This window comes from Lutjanus erythropterus, chromosome 19 (genome assembly GCF_056507025.1).
Source record: "Lutjanus erythropterus isolate fLutEry1 chromosome 19, fLutEry1.hap2, whole genome shotgun sequence".
Taxonomy (NCBI): Eukaryota; Metazoa; Chordata; class Actinopteri; order Lutjaniformes; family Lutjanidae; genus Lutjanus; species Lutjanus erythropterus.
In genome coordinates, this window is record NC_139335.1 from 15431389 (window position 1) to 15452980 (window position 21592).

A 21592-nucleotide genomic window follows, 5' to 3' on the forward strand; every position below is an offset into this window, starting at 1 on the left:
GAGCGCTGGATCCACAACGGCTGCAAGAAAGAGACAGGGACACGTGCATTCACATGCTTCAGCACAGGGAGGAATAAGCACAAGAGCACCACTTGTTCTTTAAGGAGTTTAAAAACAGAATAGGAAGAAATTGCCCACAAATTAAAGAGAGTGTGAGCGTGCAAAATTAAGCGATAAAGATGCAAAGGAAGCGAGGAAGGCACATGAGACCGCGGAGAAAGGAGTGAGTGAAGGAAGGAAGGAGAGAAAAAAAGGGAGGATTGAAGGAGGGAGAGAGTGCAACAGGAAGCTTCTCAGCGAGCTACTGATGGCCTCCAGCCAGAGCGTTCAGACACTGAAGAATTCCAGGCAGAGGGCAGGCAGGGAGGGAAGGTGCCAGCAGGCAGGGAGGGAGGGAGGGAGGCGCACAACGAGGAGGGCGGGGCGCGCTTGCGGTTTGTTGTCAAAGAGGACTGCTACATGAGAAAGGAAGAGCACACGCTTAAAGCCATATCTCTCCAGGGTTGAACATTAATGTTCTAACTTTGGTATTAACAGTGTGAAATTAGCTTTCTTAGAATACAGAAAAACGCTATTTTGTTCTTGTGCTTTTGTTATGAATTTAGGTACAAAGTTCAGTAAATAGTCAAAAAATCTAAATACTAACTTAGAAAAATAAAAAACCTGCAGCATACAAAGACAGCATGATTCATCAGAATTTAGAAATGCCACGCAAGTAGAGCCAAAACAACTAGTCAATTCACTGATTAGTCAACTGACAGAAAATCACTAACTACATTGATTAGAACTGCAAGAAATTATTTTCATTGTCAATTAATTTGCAGATTATTTTCTTTATTAATCAATTAGTTGTTTGGTCTATAAAATGTCAAAAACCTGTGAAAAATGTTGATCAGTGTTTCCCAAAACTAGAAATGCCCTGACTGCATTTTTTTTTTTTTTTGGAAGATTCCAATTTCTGCTTTTTTAAAAATCTGACACAAACATTTTTGTTCTTTTTTCTTTAATGGAAAATTAAATCGCATGTTCATAGTAAAACACTGACTACTAAATAACTTCTCAAAAATGCTCCAGGTTAGCCAAGGGCTAGAAAATTAAGGATGTCTCGCCTCAAAGAAAACAAAAATAGCAACTTGAACATAAAGATTTGGTATGTGGCACAATTCTGGGACAGCAGAAAAACTTATTAAAAATGAAAATGCTATATTTACATTTACATTACCGCATTTTTCATTTCATAATCTGTTGATAATTTTCCCAACTGATATCAAAGTGGTACATAATCTTAATTTGAGAGAAAATGCTCCCCGACAGACCAGACAACAGAACAGCAATTCCACTTTAGTCTGCTGTACAGTGAGATTAGGCCACGAATGATCTATAAACAGCCATCTGACTGAGATGTCACATTGTGTCACAAAGCCTTACGGCCTGCTAAACCCAGGCGGGATTATCGCACGACACAGTGACCTCACTCGACTCTTGGCGGGGCGGAAGGATGGCGGGCAAATAAGCACACATCATCAGATCAATATAATACTGCTTTCCTTGTCAAATAAGAACTTGCCTTAGTCTGTAAAGGCATAATATGCAAACTTTTCCTAAAAAACAATGTATAAACTCATATAAACATATTCCCTTTCAGTCATCATTTATGACCCACTAGAAATGTGTGGTGGTGGCTGTATCTTGAGGGGCCCTGCCCTCATGTATTATTTTTGCTGGGCTCTGGATGCTTCACCAAACCAAAACATTGGTATTTGACTTCCTGGGAATGAGTTAACAGTCTAACTGGTAGGGTTGTGCACGATTAGTCGTCTCGTCAAATAATTGTTACCACCCACGCTGGTCGGCACCAGAAATACTTGTCGGTTAATCTAATTAGCAATTTTATTCATGTAAAACGCAAGTTAACGGTTGCCTCTAAGATGTTATGCAGCTGCCTGCCACAAGGGGGGCTGCAGCCCCATCAGATGACCAGATACTGTAATCAGCAAAGTGGGACCAATGGTAGATCATAAACAGCATGGTTTGTCAGTATTTTCATCTAGAAAATGGAAATCAGGTTGTGTAAGAATATACCAGCGTATAACCACTTGACTGGAGCAATATGTAACCGCATTCAGCACAGGCATGTGGATATTAACCTGCAAGGAAAACTGCTGGTGCCAACATGCTAACACACCGCTAATATTAGCCACTATATGTGACAGACTGGCAGCTAATGTCTGCTTCAGGTAAAAAATGTTATTTACCATAACCATAAATACATGCAATACTTTTTAGACAATGTTTAATATTATCAATTAATAAATCATGCTAAATTTTAACTGTTTTCTGAGTGTTTTCTTACCTCAAGACTAGTCGAATAGTCTAAATTAAAGGTTTTGTTTAATTGACAGGGAAATTAGTTGCCAGGAACATCCCTACTTTCTGGTGCTTTTATGAACAGCTTGGACAAATCCTCCTGATTCTACCTTTAAGCTGCAAAATACTTTGTCCACTTCAAATGAATCACAGAACGAGAAGCAGAGTGTACATCAGGGTGCAAATATCATTAGAAAATCTGTTCTGCAATAAAGTCAACCATCCAAACTATTCTAACAGAACAAATGAAAAGAGAGGAGGCAGGTATAGGGAGTAGCTGCACATTGGCACGAGGCTAGGAAACTTCTCCCAAGCCACAGTCAATTTATTAGACTTCCTAGTAGCTGCTATATGACAGGAACAGTATGTGATTGAGGGCCCACGTGTAGCAACATGTGTTTTGAGTCACTGGGTAAGTTTTTCTCCCACCTACTCTAATTCAAAATCAGATGGGCTACATAAGTTTTTAATCAACTAAAATAGTTTTAATCTAAAGTGTAGTATCAGGACAGCAATCTACGGTAAACAGATAATCCCCCCAGGGACGATGACTCAGAGTGTTTAAGCAGTAAACCTACCAAACACTGAGGCTTAAGGCACTTCGCACAACGGTACTGTAGGCTTTGAAGAGTGGTGAGTAATCTTACAATAACGTGGGGCATTTCACAACATTGCAGTTTCATAGCACAGCAAAGGGCAGCAGGAACCAATGAACACAGCAGGAGGCCTACCTCCATCCGTGAGAAGAGAGGAGAAGAGTAAAAGTATGTGTTTGTCTTTTCACTCAGGAGATTTGACCGACATCTCCACCCTGGCTTACTCTGACCTCCCACTGACTCTGCTGGGTGCCTCTACCTCCTGCAGTCTACTGAATGCATCCACTCCAAACCCTTGCTGCTCCTCTCATCTTCGCTCCGCCATGCTTCCACATAAACAAAAACCTGCACCATCTCCCTCAGCTCTATTCCCTCTTGACTTCCTCAGCCTATATCCCCCTCATCTGTCATCACTATCTCCTCTTCCTCTGCTCCATCAGCCCCTCTCTTTGTCGTCCCCCCCCCTTTTCAGTCCATTCCTGTGGCCTCCCTCCACAGGCAGTGATGCAATCCTCCAACTCCTGCGCGCAATCACAGGGTCTGGAGTCGGCTCGCCAGCCAAGCAGGGGCGTCACCACACCACGCTCAGTAGGAAAGCAACAGGAAAGGAAAGAAGAGAGGTGGGGGAAAGAAAGAAAAGGAGAAATGAAGCCAATGAGAGAGGGAGGGAGGCTGATAGAGGAAAAAATACACTGATAAAACTGTTTTACAGTTTGTGAGACAAAGCCTCAGGTAAACATCTTTATTCTTTATGCTCTTAGAAATAAAGACGCTAACTAGAACCAGAAAGAGGTCTTCGGCTTGTCCCCATAGGAGATACGCTCTGCTTCCTGGTAGAACTTAGTCTTACAAAGAACACTTGCAAATCGTTCTGGGTAGAACCTCAGCCTTTCAGTAAGAACCCTTATTTAAGAGTGTATGTCCATGTGGTGTGGGGGAGTGTGGGGGTTATTTTGACTCTGTTGTAAGTTTTCTTGAAGGTACTGGAGGAACTCTTGAATGAATTTGATTCTGGCGGATCAAACAGCACAACACCCCTTCCCCTGTCCTCTCATCAGCCCACTAACCAGCTGTGTCCATTTTGCTAGGGTTGCTGGATAGGGTCTGTGCTTCGGAAGTGATGGTTCTGTGCTACTCCCACACTAAATGCTGTCATTCCAGCTGACTCACACCAACATTAGCATTATTCTACTAGATAGACTGGCAGTATGAAATTCAAGTAATAGAGGTATAATATTGCTAGATCTGGCATTTTAACATTCTCTCTGGAGGTCTAATCTTTTCCAAACAAAAATGTCCTTTACTCTGTCTTTCCATGCTGGGGCAGTGCAGATGACATGCGTTGACTGTGACTATATAATGGATATGTAGTGGTACACTAAGCTCTTCTGACTGTAGAAATGCATGCGAGCAAAGAGAGATCTTATCAAACACAGTGTAGCAAGACATGGATGGAAAGAGAGGTTACAGCACTTTGAAGGTCCATGTTTGGAGCTGAAAACTTGCAACAGTTATGTGGAAATGTGCATGCACGTACACACACACACACACACACATTCACCCTGGTTTGCAGAGGCAGACCTCCCCTAAAGGCAGCAGAAATGAGCACAAGGTCAGGTTAGGAATGCAAAGCACTGGCACCTGCCTAAATCTTTAAAATACCAGGTTCTCTCAGCACACACACACACCAGCAAAAGGCCACTGGGAGCCACTCCCTAACACTCAGGGCAGGGTTTAAGTCTTCAGAATAATGATGAAGCACATGCACAGGTGTTCACCCCACAACCTAAGGATGCATTAAAGTATATCCACCACATATAGAACCATGACAGTTTCAAGCTCCTTCCAAAACATAACTGAATGCACAAAGCAGCTGCGGTCAAACTCAACAGGAGATGTCTGTTATATTCCCTCACTGGTGAAAACTCAGCACCAGTTCTAAGCCACTGGGTAGGAGAGACTGGGAGGAGGTCCAGAAGTCTCTCTTTCTTTTTCTCCCCCTCTCTCCCACACAGTTAACAGCAAGCTGAGGGCAGATTAATAGGGGTGACATGCATATGGAAACTGTGGTACGATAAGCAGCAAACACAGGCTCTATTTCACCACACTTAGAAATAAAGATGCTAGACTCAGAATCATAAAGGGCTCTTTGGCTTGTACGCATAGGAGAACGCTTTTTAGTTTGGTTACATTTAGAGTTCTACCTAGAAAAAGAATAAAGGGTTATATCTAAAACCATCTGTGAAAGGTTCTACCCATAACCAGAGAACCCTTCTATGGTGTAATGTTTTCTAGGGGGTCCTACTAAGAACATTTTATACCCTTTTATATCGTGGTACAAGGAACCCTTGATGAAAGAGTGCTTCAAGGATTGTTGAAATCCCTGAGAGGTTCTCTGATTGAAGAGGTACCTTAATGGAACTTTCAGTCTTTGCAAAGAACCCTTGACAACCCCTTTCTTTAAAAACAAATGGGTTCTTCGGAAGGAAATGGTTCTGTGTAGAACCTCAACCCTTCAGGAAGAACCTTTTTTGGAGCTTATTTAGAGTGCACCAGTTGCTGGGCCAATGTGGTCTCGCCTCTCAGTGAGGAGCTCTCAATCAGGAGGTATAGAGGCAAACAGTATGTTGTGCACACATAAACAGACAGACTGTAAGGGCTTGCACACGTGTACACACACTCACACACACACTCACACACTAGTACGCAGCATGCTGGCTGCGTGTTGTGGAGTTCAGACCAGTTCAGTGCGCTGTGGTACCGCTCCAGCTTTGGGAGGGGTGCGCCTGTCTCACAGTCATTTCCTGGACGGGAATATTATGGCACCACACGCATGAGAAACAAACCCCTTTCGCCTTTACACACTGACCCCAGCCCAGCCACTTTCATTTGCTTGCAACTCAATAAGCCAATGGCATAAAGTGAACTCCCTGGGAAGCACGTCTCCTTATTCAATAGCCAACGTAATATGATCCCAACAACAGCTTTATGCAACACGGCCTCCGGGAGGCTGGGGGCAAGGCATGGGGTGGGGCGGTGGGTGCTCTCTTTATCAGTGTGTGGGGTTGCCAAGGCCTATCGGACACGTCTACAGTGTCGTAACTTCTCTGCTTCTTCACAACATAATTCCTGAATGGCCACTCCCTGTCCCTGAAGAGGGCCCTTGACACCTGTGCAGCAGCCAGGCTGCACAGGAGAGGAGGGGCACGCAAAGCCAGATGTGCTCTGGACAGAGAGTGTGTCCTTTAATGTGTCTTTGTTAGCATGTGACTGTATATGTGTAAGTGCATAAGTGTGTTTATGTACAGAGAGGAGGAGCAGGGCAGGGGCTCGGCTTCCAAAACCAAAACATATTGAAAGGGGAAGAAAACAGGAAGAGGGAGAAATACAAAACAGCAGAGAGCAATTAGCAGACAAAGTGACGTGATGTGTGTTTGTGTGTGTGTGTGTGTGTGTGTGTGTGTGTGTGTGTGTGTGTGTGTGTGTGTGTGTGTGTGTGGAGCTCCTGCTTCTTTAAATTTGGGCGTGCCCCCCATACTGTCTCCTATACCTCCATTTGAGCCCTTCTGCCTCCTTTGCCAGTGATCTCACATATATATATACAGTATGTACACACAATGCTTGTGTTGTCCTTTCCCTGTGAGGCTGTGCCAACTTCACGGCAGCTCTATGTTCTCCCTCCTCACATGGACTGCCTGTTTTCTCTGAGTAACCCTCCATCCCGTGCCCCCTCCCACCGTGGCTGGCAATAAGACAAGGTCAATATGACAGTCTTTTCTCTCGTCTCTTAACCCCCCCACGCCTTTTCTCTCTGTATTCCTGTGTTCTAGCTCAAATAAGTGACAGACTCCACCCTACAGCTTTTATCTTTCGCGGCTCCATCCAAGAGAGAGAAACAGAAAAAGGGAGCAGAGAGACAGATGCAAAGGGACAGATGGAGGGCGACTGAGATGGCGACAGACAGAGTTGAGCATAATGCTGTAAAATGGAGTAGCACTAAACTCTTGATTTCAATTTGTTGGCACATCCGATGTGCGCGATCTGTTGGAAACGAGCTTCGGAAAGATCTGGAGCTGATTCCTCTTTTCATTTGGCGAAAACACACTGAACAGCAAGGGCTAATAAATGTGCTGTGGACAAACGCAATCATACAGTGTATCGGCCGCCTTGGAAAGAATAAGCCTGAGAGAGGATCTCAATTAGTGTTGAAGGTCAGGGCAACACTCATGCTCTTACACACTCTTCTGTCCCAAATCAATACTGACATTTAGAATCAATTAAGAAATAGCCGAGCTCACTGTGACTGACAGCACCATTTATTGAGACCCGAGCAAACAAGGACCAAGGACACTGTAATCAATCGGATGCAGTAAAAGAGAAAGACAGGCTGTGTTAAAGTGGGGTTGTACGATAGTCATCAGTCAGTGTATTGCCTACAGTAGATGACAGCCGACACGGCCCCAGTTTGGAGAAGCAGTTTGAGTACTGGTATAGAAAGCTAAGGAATGTACTGTTGTGAACAGGCTCAGCAGTAAAACAGCTTTCAGCCACCTAAAAAATCCACCTTAAAGAATCAGTATCAGTGTATGATGCGTTTAGAATATTTACACCGCTATAACTTGACAGCAGACAGCCTTTTTCATTATATAAACCAAATACTGCTCTTTCCAAAGCGACCAGACTCCAGTAATTTTTTGCAGAACACGGGATACCATGAGACCTCAAAAATAGAGAGAATTTAAAAAAAATCAAAGTGGCAAACTCATCCCCTCTGAAAGTTCCAGGGACTTTGTTTCCTGTATTCTGGTGACTTTTAAAGAATGAAAGTACACTGAGACAGCATTTTTATGTTAAGTACTTTCAATTTTCTAATTCTCAGGAAAAATGCAGAATAATTTGCCCCTCTGGCATGAACGTGCATGAATCTTGGCCATAAACTAATATTCATCAGTTCCTTCATTCATTTTGTGCTCCGGCCCCTTTCCTTTCTTAGTACTGTCCATTCTGTACAAGCAGCTTTGTTCCTTATCACATGCCAGGAAATGACATATGATGTATTTGTTTTCTTTGTTTTTCTTTGCTTTTTGGGGCTTTTTGCCTTTATTTGATAGCTGAAGCGAGGACAGAAAAAGGGGAGGGAGAGTGGGGGAATGACACGCAGCAAAGGATCGCAGGCAGGAGTTGAACCCGCCTGTGATCCTTGTTCCCAAAAACACACGTAGCTGTATTTTTGTATGGGTGGAAACAGTAGACTTTTAGAGTAGAAGGGTTTATACACGTTGCAGAGTGTCAGAAACAGGTTGTGATAATAAAAAGGAAAAAAAAGTGTGAAATGTTGATATAAATTGGGAGAAATATGGGAGAATTGGTTGTCTATTTGTGTGACTTTGGTGAATCCGAACTAACCTATTAAAACAGGTCACACAATAACACACATAAATTAGCCAACTGAGGAAGCCATAGACCAGCAACTCCCATGTTCTGTGAGGTAAAATGACTGTATTTGCCAAAGGAGTCTGGTGGCTATATAACAAACACTTAAATGGATACTGATTGCATTGTATGGTAGATGTTTTAAATACGTTTTGCTGCTGACCCTGTCCACAGCAGTGCATTGCTTAACTTCCTGCACCAGTTCTCTGTGGATAAACACTTCATACAGCCCCACTTCTTTAAATTTGAACTATCCTTTTAAGATGACTAGTCATTATTCAAGATGAGCACTGAAAGTCAATTATTAAAACTTTTAGCAACCAAATAAAAACAAGCAAGGCTGTTTCATAGAGGATCTAAGGTCAGAATAAGTCTTTATTTCACTAAACCTCAAACTTAAAACATTTCCAAATTACACAAGGCTCCCTCATAAGAAAAAAAACAGCCACGCTACATATGAATTGAATTAGTGCTGGCAACATCTCCACAACACCACAGAGAAGGTAAACACTTACAGGCCAAACTTTTTTTTTTCTCTTCCTCTCTCCGTCTTCTACTGCATGTATAAGATGGAGAATGTCTTATATAATGCAAGCGTCACTTATGAAGCTGGGGGCTCATGGAAAGTGGGAGACGAAAAGCGCGAGGGAGGGACGAAGGGAAAGAGGGAACAGAAGCCGAGTTAAAAGCGAGGAGGAGATGGAGTCCCAGGGAGTCGCGGATGGAGGGGAAGAGGAGGAGGGGAGGGGGTGAAGGGGGCAAAGTCTGGAAGCTAGCTGACAGGACTGGATATGCCCAGACAGGGAGCCAGGCCCAGGCCCAGACTTGAGAGCCTTATTTGAGTCTCAGAAATGCCTCACCCATCTCTCCCTCATTCCCTTCTTTAAAAAAAAAAAAAAACACCATCAGGCCCTCTCCCCCGTCTCTCCCTTCCAAGCATGTTATTCCTCACCCGTACTTACATGCAGAGCCCCTCTTGTCCAACTCCTCCCTTTCTTTTCTCCTCAAACAAGCAAACACACACATACATACCTCAGTCAGACTGAACTGCTGTAGTGCTATTGAGGTTATACTAGAGAATCCAGGGTGTTGGCCAAGCAAGTAAATAATAATACAAACCAGCTGTGTCTCCACTTAAACTGCACTGCTGTGACCATATTACTGTACAGCTCACAGCTCCTTGAACTGAGCCCTGAGATATCTTAAAGGGACAGTTCACCTCATAATCAAAAATACATGTTTTCCTTCTGGCCTGTAGCGCTATTTATCCAACTAAATTGTTTTGGTGGGAGTTGCCGAATGTTTGAAATATCAGCCCTAGAGATGTCTGCCGTCTCTCAAATGTAATGGGACTAAATGGCACTTGGCTTATGGTGCTCAAAGTGCCAAAAACAGAGGTGGCAAGTGCTTAAATAGAAATACAGATACTTGTGTAAAAAAAAAAGAAAAAAAAAAAGGTCTGTGTAAAAGTGGATGAACTGATTACACTTCATTACTCAAGTAAAAGTGAAAAAGTACAGGCTCTGAAATTGACTAAAAGTATACAAATTAAAATCACTCTCTGAAGGACATTTGCACCAGATGTTTCTGCGCAAAAAGGTCTTGTATATAATTTTCTTCTGCATGGTTTTGTCTTGTTACCTCTTTTACACCATTTTAGCCTCGTTTACATCTGTCGTGTGTGATGCACTGATGGATAAACCAAGGTATTGTACTTTCCATGTGTTACTGTTGTTATTATTATCATGTAGGTTGAAATCAGTCTTGATGTTGGGAAGGTGGAAATGATTCAAAATAAAAATAATCAATAATGCAAAGTAACAATCCTGTTTTGAAAATGTAAGGAGTATAAAGTACAAATATTAGTATTAAAATGTAGGGAGTAAAAGTAATACTCAAGTAAAGTTCAGATACATGAAAAGTCTACTGAAGTACAGCAGAAAAAAAGAAGAAGCAGAAGAAGGAGAAGAAGAAACATCTGAAAACTTAACAGCAAAGTCTCTTTCCAGAAATTATAAATTGGTTACTGAAGATAATCCACAAATCGTGTTGTGAGCAGTTTCATGTAGGAACTATTTTCTCTCTGCAGTAGAATCTAACAAAGCTACCTTCTTCCTGCTACGGTCAATATCTCTAAAACTCAGTAACTCAAACCAAAATTATTTGGATAGCTAAATAGCACTATACACCAGAGAAAAATGTACTTTTGCTTTTGGGTAAACTGTCCCTTAAGATTCCAGCCAGATCATAACCATCTCTAAGTGAAATATTGAAGTGTGTTGGTGGAAACTAACCCAAAATGGACTGTAAAAGTTCTCTATTCCCTCCACCCCTTCTCTGACAGGTCCTTTACATTGCTCTTATTCTTTCAAGTCTTGGCTTTCCTCCTGTATTCTTTCTTTAACTTTTCCTCATCAAGTGTGCCCTGCCCCAGACATGGTCTGCGTATTGTCTGAAGGGCTCCACGAGCTGAAATTCTCTCACGATAGAAACCCTGCGCAGAGAGCGCAGAAGGAGCATTAAAGAGAATGAGGAGAGGTAGGGTGGGGTAGCTGGAGTGAGGCACTGAGTTGTCTGTGTTTATTTTGGAAATGCAGGCCTGCAGACTCGCAGCAGAGGAACTGACCCCTAAACCTCACCACGGTAGATCCTCGTAGAAAGACTAAGAGTCCTGTGCTCGTTTGGGATGTCCCACACAGGTGATTTTAAAAAGGGTAGACCATATAGTCCCCCGAGGGGGCATTTTAACCCACCCTGGAGAGCCAGGAATGGTCTGCTCCAGGAGGAAACAGTGAGGCCGTGAGGTGATTAGTGGTTACAGTTTAACTGGAGAAAAATGCACGGTCCGTGAGCCCAGCCAGCCAGGGAGCAAAGCGGTATGCACTGGTCTCCTTCAGTTTGCAAGTTGGTGTGAGTCAAGTTCTATGTGTCCGCTTGGTCTGTTCTCAATGTATGGGTCCCTCCACATAGCCACATCACACTGCAGCACTCCAGAGTACGAGTGTGTCACCTCCACTGCTGCACACATGGCAATGATTAGTGATAAAATTTTTAGTGGGAGAAATGCACAGAGCTGGACCGTAATGATACGAGAGCTGTGAGAGTAATTTGCTGTCATTTTCGAGTTGAACTCAAGTTCAGCTATTGAATCAACGCTATTTCTACTTAGATTTAAATTAGTCACACCGACGTCCTCAGCCTTGTGACTCCTACAATTTCTTCTGGTATATAAATCAACTAATATCAGCTGCAAAATAACAAAGAATTGATCAAAAACAGCAACAAATTAATTACAAAGTAAGGAGGTGATTGGCAATAGCAGGAGAAGGGGGAATTGTGAACCTGGATGACAGCATTTTTTGTCTATTGTGGCAGAAGAATTGATAATGAAACACAAATCATTCATAATAACATGAATGCTGTGACACATCTAGGGCTGCAACTAACAATTATTTACACTGTCATTTAATCTGTCAGCTATTTTTTGAGAATTTTGACCTTTTTTTTCTTATAATGTGACTAAAATTCATTAAGCAATTTATCAAAATAGTTGCAGATTAATTTAATAGCTGACAGCTAATCAATTAATCGTTCCAGCTTGAGACATATCACAGCGTTCATGGGACATGACATGGAAGTAAATATAATTTTCGATGCATTTTCAAAGACTTAATACAAATCTGACCATGGATGCCATATTACACACCACATCCACCCTCCAGCTCATTTCACTGAAGGGACACATGGCTCCATCATGCATCCACGCTGACATTTAAGCGCGATCAGAGGTTAAGCATCGGAAGGTAAAACTTCATTCAGTATCATATGACATAATGCTAATCATATTTCATCTGTTGTGCACCCAGTAGAGGTAGTTGTCAACTACTAATTAAATTAAATTAATTAGTTTATTTATTTAGTCTTCTAACTAATTGTCTTGAGTTTTGGACAAAACAAGACATTTGCAGACATTACCTTGTGTTTTGGGCAACTGTGTTTAGCATTTTCCATCATCTTGTGCACGAGACAACTAATCGATTCATCAAGAAAATGGTCATCAGATTAATCGATAATGGAAATGACTGTTAGCTGCAGCCCTACACCCTAATGGAAGAATCACAACACTGTTTGATAGTGGTGAGAATCTCTGGACACTTCACGATTTGATTCGGTTCTGATTCACAGTGCTACAATGCAGATGTAAAACAATTATCAAGGCATCTTTATGCATCAAATCTTTTGTTTTCTGTACTTAATTTATTTTGTCTCACTGTATGCTATTTGTAAAACAAAGCCTATTTGTAATCAACCATAATTAAAATGGACACATTCATTTGCTTTCATTACAATTCTTACAGGTGATATCATAGGACTGTCACAATTCTCCAAATGCACAATACAGTTTTTCGATTTAAAAGTATATTTTCCAGCAGTGACGGTTCTGACATTGTTAGACCATCTAGTCTTGATTTGTAAAGATCAACAGATCATGTGCTTTATGCCCTGACTTACACTGTCGAATTCTTCTTTTGAAAGATAGAAATGTGCAGATGCAAGCAAGTGGAACGCTACAGTGAGTCGTTTTTTTTTTTTTTAGTGTTGTTTTGTTTTTTCTTTGGACATGTGTGCGAGAGAAAAGAAATCCTGGTAGATCATCTGTTTTTGATTTTGATCCATTTTCAATTTAACTTCTTTCAGTCTATTTTTGGCTTAGAATTAAGTTTGTGACACCCTTTCCAATATCATAATGTCAAGACTTGGGTTTTAAATTTTTGATTATTGACTTTTCTGCATGGAGGCATAATCTTTCAAGAAAGAATCGCAATGCATCTGCGAACCGATTTTCCATTGTCAGATTAGAAATCTCATTGGCATTAATTGCTGCAGAGGTCTTGTGTACAAGTGTAGCCACAGAAAGGACACATCTGTCATGGAAATCCAAAATAAAGTGGTTCTTATCCCTGTGAAGATAAATGAAAGTGTGTATCAGGTGCCTTGTTATCACTGCGTGCTGCCTCATTCACTGACCACTATAATCCTCCCTCCCCTGCTGCTGAGTTGCCTTTCAGCTTGACCGTAATCCCCAGCAGCTATGGCACCCCACTGTGATATCAATTCAAACACTCACACTGGCTCTCCCAGTGGAGTTAGTGTAGCGCCACTTGCATTCCCCCTCATTTACTGGTAGCAATCCGACAACACCGTGTGAAAAACAAAACTTTCTCTTGTCACCTTGGACTCCAGGCGAGTTTCTTTGTGGTACCAGAATCAACTGAACATGCTTGTCTTTATATTAGATGCGGTACACTTTTATTAGCCTGGTTTAAGACATTAAGTACAAGTGCACTGTGGGTTCCCACCATCCCTCCACCACACTGCCTCGTGGTTGCTCTCTGACGCAGGAATATGCCGTTAGGGTCCACCTTTTCCACCATAAAGCAGCTGCCTTTCCCTTTCACAGTTTGGGACCTCAAGCGAGGGGTATGATGTCACACACTTGTGGTGTGGGGCAAAATCTCAAGGCACAGGAAAACTGGGGAGGTGAGGTGACAACCACACCCACGACTTGATGTCAGGGGCCGGTACAATGGAAAGCTTTTCACGATTTTTGAGAGAACATCTAATTGTGATTATTTCAACTAGAATTGTCAAGAAAACCAGAATTTTAAACTTCGATATTGATATTGATACTGTTAAGCAATACTGACACTTATCGACACTCTTATTCAGGCTATTTGTCATAATTTGGTGCAAAAAGTCTTTTTCATATATGGATACCAGTCTTGATATATAATATATCCTGATATATTTTATTTTTTGCTTGTACTGTGTGCAATCTAAATCTCAGTTTTCTCTGTGCAAATATCCATTTACCAGGTAATATTTAGATTTTCTCTTAGTATAATGCTACGCACTATATGTGTATTTACAACCTGTGTGCAATTATTCTACACAATAATCCATACACGCCCATACAGCTGTCCATATAATGTTTGTAACGTGAATTTCTCTGGTGTGGGATGAATAGTTCATTTCATCTCATTTCATCTCTTCTGAAAATTTTTATTGCATTTAGCATCACTTTCATCAGCAGTTTATGTAACGTTATATAAATACCAATAGCAGTATTGTTTGTCCAGGAGCTTACTGATACTTCACTTCTGACCAGTCAGAAACTGGTAGCAGTTTAGTACCAGTTTTCGAAACATAACGCTAATGATGATAATGATTTTTGCGGGGATCTGTGCCAAACAAAAATGTTTTCTGAAGTCTATATCCAGAGACATTATCTAGATGAGGAAAAACGCATGCAAGGTGCAAATGCTTCATGATGGGAATGTGATCAGATCTGCCTGACCACATCTGGAGGCAGTCTGGCTTACAATGTGTTTGGATCTAAGGTAGGTATAAACACAATCCGCACAACAATCTGGACAACTTATCCAACTTCACTTATACAGACTGAATTTTAATACAAGTTGTAAATGGGCTGTCTGTAGCGTGACAATATTTAATATAAATGGTATTTTGACACACATTTAACCTGTAACAAATATTGCACCTCCTGCGATTTGAACATTGCAGTAGGCCATATGGCAGTTTCACTAAAATTTTGATTAATTGTTCAGCCCAACTTCACGGTATATCCTCATGCGCACTAATTGCAACAGATGCAGCAACTTGGTGTCAAACTCGGACCTTGCAAGCTGTTGCTCCCAGCAGCTGTCCGAGTGTCTACATCTGGCCAAGTATGCAGTCAGGATGAGAAAATGTACAGGAAAAAAAAAAGGCTGCCTACACAAACACACACACATACATCCTGTAAGTAAGGAATGCCACCACACACAGGGATGCACAGCTGGACCCCAGCAGACATCTGGCTTTATGGTGGAGCTGAGAGCCTTCACTCTGAAGTGACTAAGTGCTGTGTAAGAGAGGCATCGCCTGAGTGTGCCGATGCCGATGGATGCCTCTGTGTCTGGCCCCAATCTTTCCGTCACAGGGATGTTATGGTTGACCTGCGGCTGAACTGATCATCAGCTGATTGGATAAACAATGCTGGGAGTGGGCCGTGGATGTGAGGAGCACCTGTGCTCACAGTTCAGAGAGGGGTTATGGATTAAATAGCAGGGGCCTGGGTGAGGGAGGGAGTCAAAGTCCTCCCTCTGCACAAAGCCTGTGCGGCCTCTTTCACTGCTCCTGAGAGAGGTCCAGTGGGCCCATAGCCAGACCTCCTCCGGTCACATAATATATCTGTGTGACTCTTTTTCTCATGCACCCGCTCGTTATATCGTTCATATGGTCACCTTGGAAATATACAGCCATCCTCTGCTCCAAAACACAACTGCAGCCCCCAGAGTGTGCCTCGATCTGCATTGTGGCCTAATGCTTTTTAATGATCAGGCCTTATTCCACTCCAGCACAGGGCTTGTTAGGTCCGCCTTGGCAGGGCTCTGCTCTTTCCCCTGGCATCTTCTGGAACAATGGGCCCATGGGAGGCAGCCAATGGGGAGAAGGTCCATCCCAAACCCAGTCCCACTGTGCACACAATTAGGCTTGGGGACAGTGGAATTGCTTAATTGGAGGAAAATAGCTCTTTATCTATGCCTCTCTGCCTGTGCTCATCCTTGCCCCCTGCACTACATGCTTGGCCTCATCTCACTTAGAATTGGGCTGAAGAAAAATGTTGAAAGATGTTACCAGTTCCAATCTTTACATGGCATGCGAATTAGGGCTGGGCAATATATCAATATATAGATACTGTAATATGCAATCAGATATTTTCTTAGATTTTGATATCGTTATATCATGATATGACATAATTGTTGTTTTTTTCTTGATTTTAAAGACTGTATTACGGTAAAGTAATGTGATTTTCTGAGCTATCGGACCGTTCTAGCTATTCTATTATTTACCTTTACCCACTTTGTCATTATAACCACATTACTGTTGATTATTTATCAAAAATCTCATTGTGTTAATGTTTTGCTTAGGTACCACTGTCCATATTGCCCAGCCCTTACTACTTTATGTGGTACTGGGTAGAGCTGCAATGATTAATCAATGAAGCAATTATTTGTCGATTATTAAATAAATTGGCAATTAATTGATGAGTATTTTCTAAGAAAAAAAGTCCAAATTCTCTGACTCCAGCCTATTAAATGTGAATATTTTCTGGTTTCTTTATTCATTTATGACTGGTATTTTCTGATATTTTATAGACCAAACAATCCAATTCAATAATCAATAAATTGAGAAAATAATCGAGAAAATAGTAACAGATTGATAAGCAATGAAAAAAATCGTCAGGTGTCGCCCTACTGTTGGGTAGTTCAATCTACAGCATGCATCATATTCTATAAGATCATCATATGTTTGCACAATTTGAGAATTTACGGTATGTTTGTTTTAGATAATATGTGTACATTAAGATATATATGGTATGGCCTAAAAATATTGATTTATTGTTTACAAGCCATATCGCCCAGCCCTAATGGGAACCACACTGAAAAGAGGTGTGTAGAGGACATAATGATGTTGTGACCAGGAACATAAAAAACTTGGTGACATTAAACGATGGCATTTAGTCTTTCATGTTGAAAATATATGGAATATGATTCCCTTTCCCAGTTTAGCCACTTTTTTTTTTTTTTATTTACCAATGCATCATTTGTTTAAGTGACTGTGATCAGACTGTAGACGTTGAACTCTTTATCAGATGTTGTGACAGAACATCAGAGCTCAGAACAAGCCTGCATCTTGCACAACAGCTGGCTGGGCTGTGATGTACGCCCCTATATAGGACAGTTAAAAATGTCTCTCCGGGTTGAGGAGGGGGATGCTGGTGTAAAGAGGATGCTCACACGCTCCCGTGTTGAAAGAGGTACTGACACGGACCGGCGTCCGCGTAAACGGCACGGACGCCGGTAAAGGCACGTCCGCCAGCACCGGCCTCGACTGTAACAGTGCGGGGAGTCCAGGCTGCAGGGTACGGGCGCACCGCTGGACACTCTGAAAATAGGTCACTACCCTGTTTGAACTCGTGCAATTTGTTCACATTGTAGCGGCGCACTCAGGCCAGCGTGGACACACATGACAGCAGACACACTAGACAGGACTGACATGCAAAGACAGGGTTGCTCGTGGCTTACCTTACAGGGAAAACGCCGTGGATATGGCCGAGATATCTCCGACTTGGCCCCCCTCTTCCCGGTGCAAACTTCGCACGCAAAGTCCTATATGGCTCAAGCAGGCGTCGGTGTCAAATGACTCCTCGTCAATTTGTCGCTTTTTCTTCGATAAAAACGAAATTAAGAGCTGACACGTCTTGAGAAAATATTACTAGGTGTCTGGAGAGGCGGTCCGTTCCCAGACCATTGTCAGGATTATTTCTAAGCATGGAAAAATCAAAGGGAAACACTCAGACGCAGCGTATGTGACAGCTGGTTGTTTAAATAACTAATCTACGGAATGACAGTCCGGTCTGTTGCCACATATTCTGCATGTTATCATGCCTCTGGAAACCCGTCAAAAAGTGTAAACACCCAGATCCGTAGCCTTAACTGCTCCCGATGTGGAAAAATGAAGACCACTGGTTGTGTTGTGCATCAAAAGCGCGTTTCTTCCTAAATTCAAAGCGCATCGCTCAATGGCAACGCTGGTCAAGTGGGGGGTTTCCTATGGGTGGTCGTGGTTCTCCTGGCGGTGTGGGAGGGCAGTTCAGACCAGAGGGATGGCACGAAGTGGTGGGTAAGGTAGATAGGGCGGGTTGGCGACGGGGTGTGGGGTAGAGGGGGAGGATCGTCTCCTTCTTCTTCGGTGCTTTTCCAGATGCCGAGGTGGGGCTGTTTGCTTTCTGTTCTCGCAGTTATCCCCGTGACTCCTCTGCTTTTTCCCCCCCCCCCTCTGAGCACTCGAGGACACGCTGAGTGTTGATGGTAGTCTCCCCCACGACCGTCTGAAACGCACAGACAGCCGCCCGGAGCCCAGCCAGCCAGCCCGTCAGGACCAGCTCACAGTCTGCCAGCTCAGCGCATGCTTACTGCTCCGCCCATCATCCACCATGGGCAGTCCCCGGCTCCTCTCCAAACTCTCCCCTCTCTATGTCTCTGCGTCCTCATGGCCATCTCTCCGCCTCAGCTCCCCTCTGTCATCAACAGTACACCCCTCTATTTCACTGTTTGTTGTGTTATTACATGTCTCCTCCAGTTTTGTCTGTCCTCATGTCGGCCACCACCTCATAAAAAGCAGTGGAAACAGGGTTACATAATTGAAAAGTTTTAACTTCCAGACAGCCCATACTAATGTAAATGCCCACTTCAATAAACAATTAATACAATAAAAACAACACAGTTCAACTATTATCCCAGGCACTGGCGGACTAAGAAGGGTGGGAGGAGGGGTGACCACCCTGCTTGGATGCTCCTATGAGAGATAAAACATGAAAATGTGCCCTTTCAGTGGACAAAAGGTGATAAAGTGCCTTTTAGTGTGCTCTTGCAGTCCACAAAACATAAGGTGCACTCTAGTGAGCCCATTCAGTGGACAAAACATGATAAAATGCCTTCTAGGGTGTCCTTCCACTGGACAAAACATGATAAAGTGCCCTCTAGGGTGTCCTTCCACTGGACAAAACATGATAAAGTGCCCTCTAGAGTGCACTTCCAGTGGACAAAATGTTAGACAGTGTCCTCTTGTATGCCCAAATAAAGGATAAAACATGAAAAGGTGCCCTCTAGAATGCATTTCCAGTGGACAAAACATTCACATGTGCCCTCTTGAACGCCATTATAGAAGATAAAACGTGAAAAGGTGCCCTCTATGGTGCTTTGCATCGAAGGTTGTGCTTTAAAAGCTGCAATATAGTTGTCGCACTAGTCTAAACCAGGGGTTGGACATGTTTCACAATAAATGCATCACAACTTTCTGTGCACTGGTGCCCGTTTTATGTTTTTTCACCCCTGCCCTTCAGACAGCCAGAGTCCATTACTGAGTCCAGGCATTTTACATCAAAGTATGGATCAATCTCCCACAAACTGCAACATAAACAAACTCAATGGATTTTGTGTCCTGGATGAGAGGGAAAAAAGCTATCAAATAACTGTGCAAAGGGAACGTTTTCAAAATCACCTAAATATGATCCTACCAAAAATGCTTTTAAGCCTACGGGTATTTTGTGACAAAAAGGGGGTGAATTTCACACAAAGTAATTTATCAACCTCTGAAAAATGTTTATTACTCATAAAAGTCTTCTCTGTAAGATATAAATAGAGATCCAAAAGGTATTTGAATGTGTGTTGCATGTGTTTCCTAAAATAATGATTTAAATCAGCATCACCATACTGGTCCATATATGAATGTTTATGATGACCATACATTTAAAACAAAATAATTTAAATATCACTTTTGTATAACTTTTAAAATATTTGTGACTGCAAAATTGTCTCTAATCAGCAGTAACACTGGCACTGATAATAAACAGTCATAAACTTGTGAAAACTGTTAGCTTTTTTCAGTTGTCATTACAAAGAAAACTGCATGAAACCAAATCACTTATGCAACTAAGAGTTAAAAATTTATCTTTGCACATGCACTGTAGTGTGTTGAACAATGCAAAACAGTTTCTGGTTGAGTGTGGACAGCACTGAACCCTTTATGTGGACATCAGATGGACAGAGGTTGTGCAGTAAATCAATTTTTTTTTAACATGGGTGGCAATGGGCAATGGCATCATTAATGTCAGTATTTTTCACTACGTTCCCCCACTTGGATTTCATAAGACTTTCGATATGTTATAAATTCTGTATTTATAAATTGAAAAAGTTTCAGTTTTTGTGAAGGGGTCATCTTGTATAATATCTGTACAATATGTGCTATAAACTCATTTTAGTTCATGGGACCCACACAGCCTAATTTTATCTCAAGTGGGCTAGACCAGTAAAACCACTGCGTTATAACCTACAAGTAAAAATACCTAAAAAAAAAAAAAATTCCCCCCTTTTTTAAAAGAATTAAAAAGAAAAAAAAATCACAGGATGAGGGTTTATAAAACAGATGAAATTTTTAATGAACAATTGGACTTTGGTGAGCTTGTTTTAGCCTCCATGTGCTGTTTGACACCCCTGTACAGGCCTACTGGATTGAGATTGATTGATCATTTTATTATAGATGCATTTTATTTTAATATATACACTTTAACTTGCATTTTCTTGTGCATCCCTTGAATGATAAATAAATTATGTAAATATCATACTCTTGCTAGTCCAGCTGAGAAAAAACCCCAAACAGTTTGAATACTGGAGGTAGTTTAACCTAAAACAACGTATCATAAAGAGATTATATATTTTATTCACATAAAATCCTAATCTAAAAAGGATGCAGTATTTCTCTCTGAGATGTAAAGGAGTTCTATAAAATACTTAAGTCAGTAAATCTGAAGCAATTAGCAGTTAGTAGTTGTGTAGATGGTTGATCAATTAGTCAACTGAATCCATTTATCAGCAACTATTTAGAGAAAGTTTGATAAGACAGTTGTAAGGATTTACTGTTTTATATGACAGTAAATCAAACATGGTCTAATTTTGGGCTGTTAGCTGGGCAAAACAAAATATTTGATGATGATGCCGTTAGCTAAAGGAATTTTTCACAGGCATTTTTCATTATATTCGGACGTTTTACAGACCATAATTATTTGGTTGAGAAAACAATCAGCAAAGCCCTATACTCGACAAGGTACACATGTCTCAAAAATTGTACTTAAAATACAGTACTTAAGTAAATATATTTGCTTGCCTCTGTTATACATATTTGATTATATACTGCCATCTTTTAGTGCATTATTTGAATAATGAATCAATACAACAGGTGAAGGTTTAAAGACAAACCACAAACCACTACCATTACTTCAAATCATGAACATTTATGCTTTTCTAAAATATCTGATTAATAATTGAATGATTCTCTTTCAGGCACTGTGACCATTTCCAACCACCTGGCTATTCATCAGAATTATTTACTATTGTTCGCTCCCGACTTGTTTCTCCTTCTCTTATTTATTTCCCACAATAACATCATGATAAGATTACCAATTACAAGATTGCATTTGGGCGAAAACAAATGGGTTGGCCAACTTACTGAATAATTCAGAAAAAAACGTTTCATTGTAATCTACAACAATATTTTACACAAAAAATTTG

The 21592-nt window shown here is 41.6% G+C and overlaps 1 protein-coding gene across 2 annotated transcripts in view; it reads right to left on the reverse strand.

Moving 5' to 3' along the window:
• Positions 1–18314, reverse strand: part of glis2b (GLIS family zinc finger 2b) — a 37913-nt gene extending 19599 nt beyond the window's left edge. For both annotated transcript variants that reach the window (XM_084743951.1, XM_084743950.1), the window contains exon 1: positions 17549–18314. The gene's annotated coding sequence lies outside the window, so the exon portion shown is untranslated. The remainder of the gene's footprint in view (positions 1–17548) is intronic.
• Between the last annotated feature and the right edge of the window lie 3278 nt (positions 18315–21592).